The following is a 10459-nucleotide window of genomic DNA, read 5'->3' as shown; positions in this document are numbered from 1 at the left end:
CTTCATGGATTTTTAAGGGTTTGCCATTCAGTTGATTAAAATTTGCTTGTCACGAGTTGTTGATATATGTTGGTTTCTCTGAAGACATTTTATTGTGCAATACTTTTATTTGACTCAGGTTTCTTAAAGCAATATTTTACAGAGTTTAGGTATTGGATAATAGTGCAGTCATTGTTTATATTCTAATAGATTTGTCATAAAATCTCATATTTTTTAAACAATCCTGATGCAGAGAAAGACCATTGCTAAGAAATTGGAAAGTGAGGACTGGTCTATTTAACAACTACAATACAGCTGAAGTTGTCCAATATAATATCTTTCATGACATGATTTATTAGACTTTTAGAGGCTTAGGTCTACATAACAGGATCATATTCTGCAAACGATACTGGAATTGCTGTGAAATTTTAGCTGGTTCTTTAACTGGACTGATTCCCATTTATGAAACTTAACTGGAAAGTAGGAACACAATTCTTTCCTTCAGTAGGTGCAATGAGTTCCTCTTGATTGTAAGTTAAAAAGTGTAGCATGTTTGGGAGACTGTCCAAATACTTCAGGCCTTTAATTTTTAATATTTTAGTTTCATATCTGATACTAATGTGATGAAACCTTTCTTTGAGAGCCAAGCATACGAAGATATCCTTGGGTATTCTTTATTAATTGATATTGTAAATGAAATATTTTGTTTTTTCTGCTCCAGTGGCAGTTATAAATGTTAATACCACCAATTATCAATGTCTGAATTTTACTGCTAATTAATTTTTTTCACACTATTGATTCATATTTGAAAATTCTGGCTTTGTGGTACTCACAAAGTCTTATTAATTTCTATATAGGTCCTTTTTTTCCTTAATACTCCTCATTAAACACAGAACTGTATAATTGGCAGTCTAAATATGTATCTTTCTGATTTGATCACTTATTTTTTTCATAGAAGATATAAAAATAAGAATCGTGATTACTTGGCTGTTTATTCTTTGTTTCATTCTGTTCTGTTTTTGCCCCATTGCAGTAGCTTTTGTGTGGTTAGATATCTTAACCATCTTCCAAAGAATTTATAAATGAGAATAGCTGGTATATTTGGAACCTGCTTCATACAGATTCGTCTATTAGTGTGGCAAGCAACTCCTCAGTTTAAAAATCGCTTATTAAATTTCACGTGTTACCTGTGAAATTTGTGGAAGAATACAGCTTCTTTCAATTGTCCCATTTGTTTGCTAGTTTTTAGTTCATACGATGGTTGTCCAATTTTTCCCAAGAATCTTTTGCAAAATTTAATAGAAAGTTTTTTACATGACTCGCCAAAAAGATTTTTCTGGAATCATGGACTATATCATGAGTTTTTTAGAAACTGTCGAGAAGTATCAATTGCTTAACTTAAAACTGTTTACTTTTAGTTATAGCATATTTTGATAAGAATTTTAATTGTTTCAGTGGTTGTGTTGTTCCTTTAGCACTGCAGAAAAATTGAGTGCTGCTTGTACTGTGTACTTGGCTTGTTAATACCTACTTTGTTTTCAATGGGAGAGGACACTATGGAGCCAGTAAATCTTTTCTTCCTCTCCCAGGGGCAGATTGGAAAAGGGCCACATGGTTTCTGTCAGGAAATAAAGTTGTGTTTCCTACTATAAAATTTGCAATAGAACAACTGTATTTTCAAGGTATAAGCAAGGTGTTCATTTTTATTTTTGAGAATTCAGATACTCAAAACTTTTTTCTAGCATATAAGGGCTTATTTTGTTTTCTCTATAGCCTGGGTTCAAACATATAGAATATAACAGGTACCTTTCCTATTTAAAATAAAATAATTCACTGGCCATAGTGAAAAAGAAATATGGGAACATAATTTTGAATTCTGATTTTATTTATATTTAAATAAAAATGCATAGTCCTGGCATTTATTAATACATATTACAATTGTCTTAATAATTGTACTGGTCTAGCTACTTACATAAATGGTATAAATTTTTGAAAAGCAGATGGATGTTCTAACATTTAAAAACTTTTACTGAATTAGTATAGAATATTCCATTGCTTACAACACATGCTGTCAATTGTGTTACACAGCAGTTGTCAATTTTTAAGGCAAGCTCAATTGGAAATTTTTCCCTATAGAAGTCAAAGTTGATTTTATAAATTCCATGTCACATATGGACCTAACGTTTTGAGACCAAACTTTCATTTGATCACTGGAATTCTGTTACTATTGATTGCATGTACTTTTAGCCTTAATTGGATCATGTTTTTCTAAAATTTTAAATTTTCTTCTTCCTATAGCCCTGCCATAGGACAGGCTGAGGCAGAGTCTCAGTGTTGCCCTGTTCAGTCTGAGGCAAGTGGGATTTATTTTATTCATTCTAGGGGCTTTCACAGCTTTATAGCTGTTGGATATTTATGTCCCCAAACTTGCAGCAAGTTTGGTGAAGGCTCCTATGTTTAATTTAATATAGGATTTTTATAATATTTTGATGGGCTCTATATTAATATTGATATAGTAACACTGGTGCTTTCAATTTACTATTAGCAAGAAGTCCTAACGTGGGGTAAACATTTGCTGAAATATTAATCTCCTTGATAGCTCCTCTGAAATTTTGGTCAGTGGAACCATTTTTTAAACAACTCATTTTAAAATATTGTGATAAATTAATGAGATTCAAGAGTTCTGTTACCTGTGTTTAGTATTTTAAGAAATTGCCTGTGTTACAATTTGTGCTTTCTTCATTGATACCTATTTCTGAGACTTGGAGTAAATGTTTGCTTAAGCTAAATTTAAATTATTTTAAATTATTTATCATAAATATTAATGTAGAGCCTGAAGAGTGAAGAAAAATGTAGATATGAGTTTTGTAAGATGGAAAAACGGGGTAAATATTTACAAGGAAACCATTTCTTTATCAGCCTTTCTTCTCAAGATAAACAATTTGCAAAATCTATATGCTCTGAAAAATATATTTGAGCATTTTCAGTGTTATTTGAATGCTTCAGTAGAAATCATCTTACTGACTTCTTGTAAAACATGCACAACATGTAGTTTGTTTTAAAGTAACAAGGTAATTTTTGAGGAATGCTTATAAGATTTTCAAGAAAAATTAAGAGCAACAGCTCTTGAAACAAATACAACTTCAAAAGTTAGTTTGTGTTTGTGTATCTACAGAAAAATCCAGATTTTCCTAGCAATCTCTTCACTTGCCCTTGCAGAGCCTCAAACTGCTTCTTAAAATTGAATTTTTAAAAAAGCTTGGGGATCTGATACGAAAGCTCTTCTAAAGGGAAAATCTGAGAAAAGTATTGTGCTCGTTGGTCATGGTTTTCCCTGATGTGGTCTTCTTCAGAGTCCTCAAACTGCTTTTCCAGCTTCCAGTTTTTCTGGTATCTAATAACTACAGACATAATGTGCTTACCTTGATGAGGTTTTAAGTGTTTAAAGTTATTGATGTTATAATGTTTAATAGCATGATTGGTTCCCTGTTATTTTTCTCACAGGTATCCAGAACCATCTGAGTTATTCTAAAATTCTGGACAGATTAATTTTGGGAATTTTCCATATGATTTTATCAGCTTAGTACCAATTGCATTCAAATTATTATTCCGTGTTTAACACACAAACCATAAGAGTTTAGAAAGTATGTTATAATGTTCTTTTTGTCTTTATATCGTAACAAAATATATAAGTATGTCTCTTGATCTAAATGCATCAGCTTAAAATGTCATTACTTGGTAAATGGGGAACGCAAAAACTTGTCATTAACACTGAATGTCTTCATCCACATTAGTCTCTTTTATTACACACCGATTTTTTCTAGTCTTAAGCGTTAGTTTTCAACCAGTGTACATAGTTATAATGGTATGGATAAATGCTTCTTGTTGGACAACTTTGACCATTTTAATCACAATATAACCAGGAATTAACACCTTGAAATTTTTGGACTCATTTGTTCTGATCATTGAAAATAAATGTTCTACCAATTCTGTCACAAGAATTTATCACCATAGAATTTCAAAATATTACCCAAACTCTTCTGAAAAAGCAGTTTGGGGTTTGTGTTGACAATTCAAAGAGAAGGTACCACCAATTCCTACATTGTACATCTCCTTTCTCAATTTCCCTGTAAGAGTTCTAGTTTTGAGATGTTTCTTTTCAATGTTTAAGCAGTGGTTTCAGACTTCTAGGAGGACAACTGTTGAGTGAAAATATATTGATAAGTATGCATGTATTGATGCATGCATGGTTAGAATGCTGTTTTAATCCAACCTAATCTGGTGTCACAAATAATGCTGTTGTATTGATGGTGCTTGTGTTTATGTGAAACTAGAAATTGATTGTAGTATGTTAGGAAACATAGCTTTGCTTGGGTTGGACTGTTGCTGCCAGAATGCAATGCTCACCTTGTCTAAATCTAAAAAGATACTTCAAATAATTTATAATTAGACCAATAGCCTAAGTATATTAAAGGTTAAATTTACTAACAACCCTATTTGGCAAGCAACAGTTTGAATAATGTAATATAGTTCTTTGATTTTGGCCATTTTCATTATTTTAACCTAGGTATTAACAGAAACACATAATTGGTATTAAAATTGCATGTCCAGACATCATTCGATTGATTTGCATTATGATAATCATTTCCCAAGTGAAAAATTTTTATATAATTAAAATGCTATATATATAAATTATACATAAATGTGATACACAATTTATAAGACACTATAAAGTTGCTCCTAAAGTATTTACTGCACCGAAGAGCATGAAAAGTATCAGAGATCTTGCTGTCTGAAATAGATTAATGGTGCTTCAGCTACAAAAATATCCAAGCAATTATAAATGGAATAAAAGAATTTAGTATTACTGAAATAGAAAAACCCTATATTCTACTTCATATTTTTTACAAGGAAATTTGGTATTACATTTCAGCTGAGATCTTAAGATTTCAACTTACTGTGCTCTGTTGTGAAGTTAGTCAATTTGTAGGCTTCCTTTTGTGTGTGTGAGGTTTTTTTCATTAATTATCCAAAGAAATTCAGTTACAAGATACTATAATTGAAATTTGTGTTCAAAACACATTGTCAGTTAATTTTTATTTTATTTTTAAATAGAAGTCACTGCACTACTGTGACACCTGATAGGATAATACATATTTATGTCAGAAATGTGTTGATATACAGTGTAGTCATAATGCATAATTCTTTTCATTATCAGTAAAGTCACTAATATATCTCTACTAACAGTTCTTGAACATTGGTATATCTTGCCAAATGTTCCTTTCAAAATTTAGTACTTGGTATAATACAGTCTAAATGTTTGGAGTGAATATAAATTATCTTAAATCTTAAAAATGGACATGTTTTTAGGTCAAATTCAACCAGTGATTCTATTTTTATACTGCACAAACCATTCTTGAGGGTTTAATTGTTCCGTGTAAGTGTTAGAAGTGATAGAAATCTTTAAAAGATTTCCACATCATAGCACAACGACCATTTAAAAGTCAAGTGTTTAACTGGCTAATTAATCATGAGGATTTTTTTTCTTCAAATAAGTATAAAACCTGGGGTTTGATTTTTACAATTTAAACTTAAATCATGATTTAAGCTCCTTTTTGTTTAATATAATTTGTGTTTTTGTTGACTAGCAGCAGAATTTCAGCATTTGCTTCTTACTGGTAGAGAAGAAAAAATCCCAGCACTGCCAGTACAGGTTAGTTTAATCTGTAAGTACCGTGATGTTTGTTTGAAATCCTGTACTACAAATAATATGTTAGTACATGAGGATGGAGTCACTAGTAACATTCGGAGGGAAATATCTTCCTGCATCTAAAGCTAAGACACATAGGCTCCCATTACAAAAGGGAGTGAGGGATTGCGATACATAGGCAAATTGGGTTAGTGTATGGATTTATTTTCATCAGACCTAGAGTGATATACTTCTTTGAAGTTGGAAACCATTTGAGGAGTTGGTTGAAAAATAATCTTGTCATAGATATTTTTGCCATAAACAGAAAAGCATAAATGAAATATTTGATTCTTTCTCCTTACATACGCCTACCAGCGTTATTGATGAGAAGCACATCTTTGCTACTATGGGCTTTTAGTTATGATTCACTATATTCTGAAGTCTAGACCCCTAATTGACAACTCTACAGAATATAAGCTGTTCTCACTTAACTAGTTTTGTCTCGCTAACAGCTGCTTCTGGGTATCTAGTATTCTTTCAAGTAAATGTTTTTGTAGCACTGCTGTACTACTTAAAGTGGTGGTTTGTGTGAAGCTGTAGTTGCACCTCATTGGAATTGCATGTTTCCATATCTTTAATTTTCTGCTTTGTCTAGCCAACATTATCATATCTCAGCTACTTATAAACATTTACTGTAAATGTAGCAGCTCAAGTTATCTAAATGTTTTAAGTAAGGATTATCCACAGCAGACTAGAACATGACTACACAAATGTGTTTTTTCCCCCCCCTAAGCATTCCGTGTAGATGACACTGTTGCTTCTTTGCATTTTCAGTCTTCTCAATGCCATCTGTGGCATGTTTATGAAACAATGGCTGTTCCATAGTGATGGAATTTCTTTTTGCCAAAATTTCCACCTAGAAGCAAAGGGTTTAATAGATTTTTCTTAAAACTCACATTGTAAGCTTAAGTAAAATATGCCAGAGCTGATATAATTTATTCACTTGAATTTGATTCTTACTAATTGATTATTCCACATCAATAATGTTTGTTTTAGGGTTGAATTAGAATGCAGCTGAAAATAACCGTTTTCTGTTACCAACATGGGAGGTTTTTCTGTTGTGCTGGATTATGGGACTAAAAATTACCACAATTCTCAAAACTAACAGTTTAGGATGTAGAACTATTTCAAGTATTTATTTCATATTACTAGAAACACCAGAAAAATAATTTCATTATGAGCAATCTAATTTATGAATAAAGGCTGCCTACAGAAACACACCCTATTTATCATCTTAGCATAAATGTGAAGACAGTACAATTTTTGAGGTTATAGTCACTGTACTGATGTGATCACCATTATAAGCAAGCTATGCTTGAGCACTGTATTTACTGATGTCCAGAATTCTAAATTCCATAAGATAAAGAATATACATAAAATAGAGGGAAATTTTGTTTTAAACCTAGAAGAAATTATGTTCCAGGGAGTTCTGCTGAACTGTTTCGGATCTGCTGTTTCATAAGGATCAAAATCTCCAGTCTTCCCAGCACCTTCTGCCTTTGCTTTCGTTAACCATTGCTGTTGCCAGTGTCCCAGCACAAAATATCCCACTGGCTGGTCTGCCCTTGTTGCCCCTACCTCCTGGTCTCCCTAATTCAGCAACTGATATCCTTAGCTTTTTCCTTTATCTCCCATAATTCATTTCTGCTCAGTTCAGAACAGCTCCATTTTGTTCCAGGCATTGAACATTCAAATATATTTTTTTTCATTTAATCACAAACCTTCTGAAATCAACTACAGTATTCCGTGCATGAAAGATGTTGCATATCCCTGCCTAAGATTTAACTACTTTTAGGCTGATGTGGGGGCAGGCAGGGGGAGGGATACTGAAAAACAGTCATTGAGATCGATAACACTTTCAATATTCTGGGTTATTGTTAAATAACTTCTTTTCTGAGGAAATAAGAGTTCTTTCCTTACCTGCACCCTTTAACTAAGAAAAGTTACACTTCAATTACTCTGTGAATTCATGTGTTCTTCTGGTGGTGCAGTTGTCATCAGAATCTCATTATATGGGTACCTATATTGAGTCCAAAATGTAAATGCTTAAGAGGTTTGCAAAAATTCTGATTGTTAAAGGAATACCTAGTGGCAGAGAGACAAGTGCATTGTGCAGTTTCACAGTTGAACGTTCATATCATAATTCACACATTAATCCTGCTATTAATGCTATTAAAATTGCATTAGCACCTGTTTTTTAATTTGCAGTTATAATGATACATCTCAAGCTATGGTAGTACAAAATAAACCATATGTTAGTAATGACTAGAGTCATACTATTTTGTATCTGTTAATTCTAATTTTACTTGGATTTACATAACAAGCCTCTGGATTTTGAAACAATGCACACAATACATAGGCCCTTCATTTGCATTAATATAAATAATACTGTGTTGTGTGAAACAGCAGACTTCTGTCTTTTTTATTATTGGACTTCGGCTTTGCAATGAGATTGATGATCCATCAAAGTATATTGTTAGCTTGAATATTGTAACAGATCCTCTGATCTTGTTTTGATCAAATAAATGCAACTTATATAGTCCTGCAGACACCAGCAATTCCAGAAATCAAGAGAATCATTTCAGGTTTGGGAAACCGGTAAGTATTTTTTAAAAATGCTATTTATCAATCCTACAGCATTTTGTTGATCAGTGATGTAAAGATGGAGATGAAGAAGTAGAAAAGTAGTTTATGTAAGCTCCAGTGTTGATGATTCTTATTGGTAGCATTTTCAAATGTACACTTTGAGAACTTTATACCTTTTTTTCATTCATTAAACTTGAATCAATTCCTTAACCTATGTGTTATCTTTCGTGTCATTTTGCTTCCTGAACATATTTGTATGCCAACAAAAAGACAACTCACAACTCACATAAAATATAAAATTGTGACAGCTGCTCAATTACAATTATATTACAGATAAGTTATTATTTTGTAGAGAGTCGCATTAAACCTGCGTAGAATGAAGGCTCCATGACTGAAAGTTTCCATCAGTTGTAGAGTGTGTTTAGTGAAATTTCTTCAGGTTTTCTGAAAAACTATTTCGGAATATAGGCTCCCCAGCATTTTCAGTGATGAAGAATGCTAGACTATTACCTCAGCCATACTGAAAAAATGAAGGGTTCCCCTCTTGCATTACAGGAATTCTCACTATCAGATACATCCTTCCTCTTTCACTGGGAAATTGTTAGGTCACGTCTCTTTCAAACTACTCTTTGAAACACAAGTTATGAGGAAGAGGGTGATGATTGTTAAAAGGATACTATTTGCCTCAACTGAACTTCTGAACTCAACTTCTACTATTTCTCAGTAATTGGAAGATACAAGATAGTTATGGAAACAGAATATTCCCCGCACACAAAAAAACATTTTTAAAAAAAACAACTGCTATGAGTATTTTGTTTTTTAAATATTTTCATTATCACATTCCATTGATTTATATGCAAATAATATAAAAACGCTTTAAATGCAGGTCACCCATTCTCGGCAAAAGAAGCATATTAGCAAAAAACCCTAATAAAACAGGATGCAGAGTGATGAACATTTTTTACTTCTTTTCCGCCTTTAGAAACAAAATTGTACCTGTATTTGAGTATATGGTAATCAGACATGGTCATAAATCATTGCAACGATATGCATAATAAAAGGGTTTATTCATGTTTTTGAGAGCCAAAATAAACTTTAAAATTAGATTTGAAGCAAAAACTGGCAAACAGATTGCAAGATGAAAACTGCTTTGCTGGCTACCTTATAAAATTTTAGCTTCTTGCAGGTTGATCTACTGTGATTAGACTGACTTCTTGGATAAGAGTCATAGCAACAAAGCAAAAAAATAAAAACAATGCATATACATAAATACTTCACTTTTATGTATGTTGCATTGCTTTCTTTAGCAATCTTGCTATGGGCCTTATCCAAGAAGTCAAAAAGAATGCTTTATGAACAGTTACGAATTTCAAGAAGCAAAAACATCAAGGAAAGAAATATAGATGATGAGAATTCCTGTAGTTTGACAAATTAGAAAGCATTTTAAATCTTTATTTTCTACTACAAAACTGTGTTATTGATAGGATATACAAAATGTGAAGAAAAGCTGTGTTTCAGATTCAAAATAATACACACATTCTTCTGTGGGAGAAGAATACTTGGTGAATTTGTTTTTTGTTGCAGTCTTGGTACAAAAAGGTATGATACCTTAAAAACCTGTTTTCCAAGGGAGCCAGAAGAAAAAAAATAGATCTTCAAAGTGGGTGGATTCGTAAAGGCCCAGATAGGTTGCAGCACTTAGCCAAACTTAATTGGATGGAGACTACAGGTAGTTCTTGACTTACGACCACAATTGAGCCCAAGAGAAATGATAAGAAATTTGTTAAGTGACTTTTGCCCCATTTGTTAAGTGAATCATTGCAGTTGTTAAATTACTAACATGGTTTTTAAATGAATTTGGCTTCCCCATTGACTTTGTTTGTCAGGTTGCAAAATGGACATGACTAAGGGACACTGCAACCATAAATATGAACCAGTGTAAATCACATAACCATGGGAATGGTGCAGCTGTCATAAATGTGAAAAATGGTCATAGATCCCTTTTTTAAGTGATGTAACTAGAACAGTCACTAAATGAACTGTTGTAAATCAAGGACCGCCTGTACTGGAAAAACTACAGTAGGATTGTGAACTAGACTGAAATTGAGTAAACCACCTGAAGGAAGGCGGTAGCTAATCAGTTTG

This window comes from Ahaetulla prasina, chromosome 2, assembly GCF_028640845.1.
Source record: "Ahaetulla prasina isolate Xishuangbanna chromosome 2, ASM2864084v1, whole genome shotgun sequence".
NCBI classification, from domain to species: domain Eukaryota; kingdom Metazoa; phylum Chordata; class Lepidosauria; order Squamata; family Colubridae; genus Ahaetulla; species Ahaetulla prasina.
The sequence above is the reverse complement of the archived record's forward strand: the minus strand, read 5'-3'. Positions refer to the sequence as shown.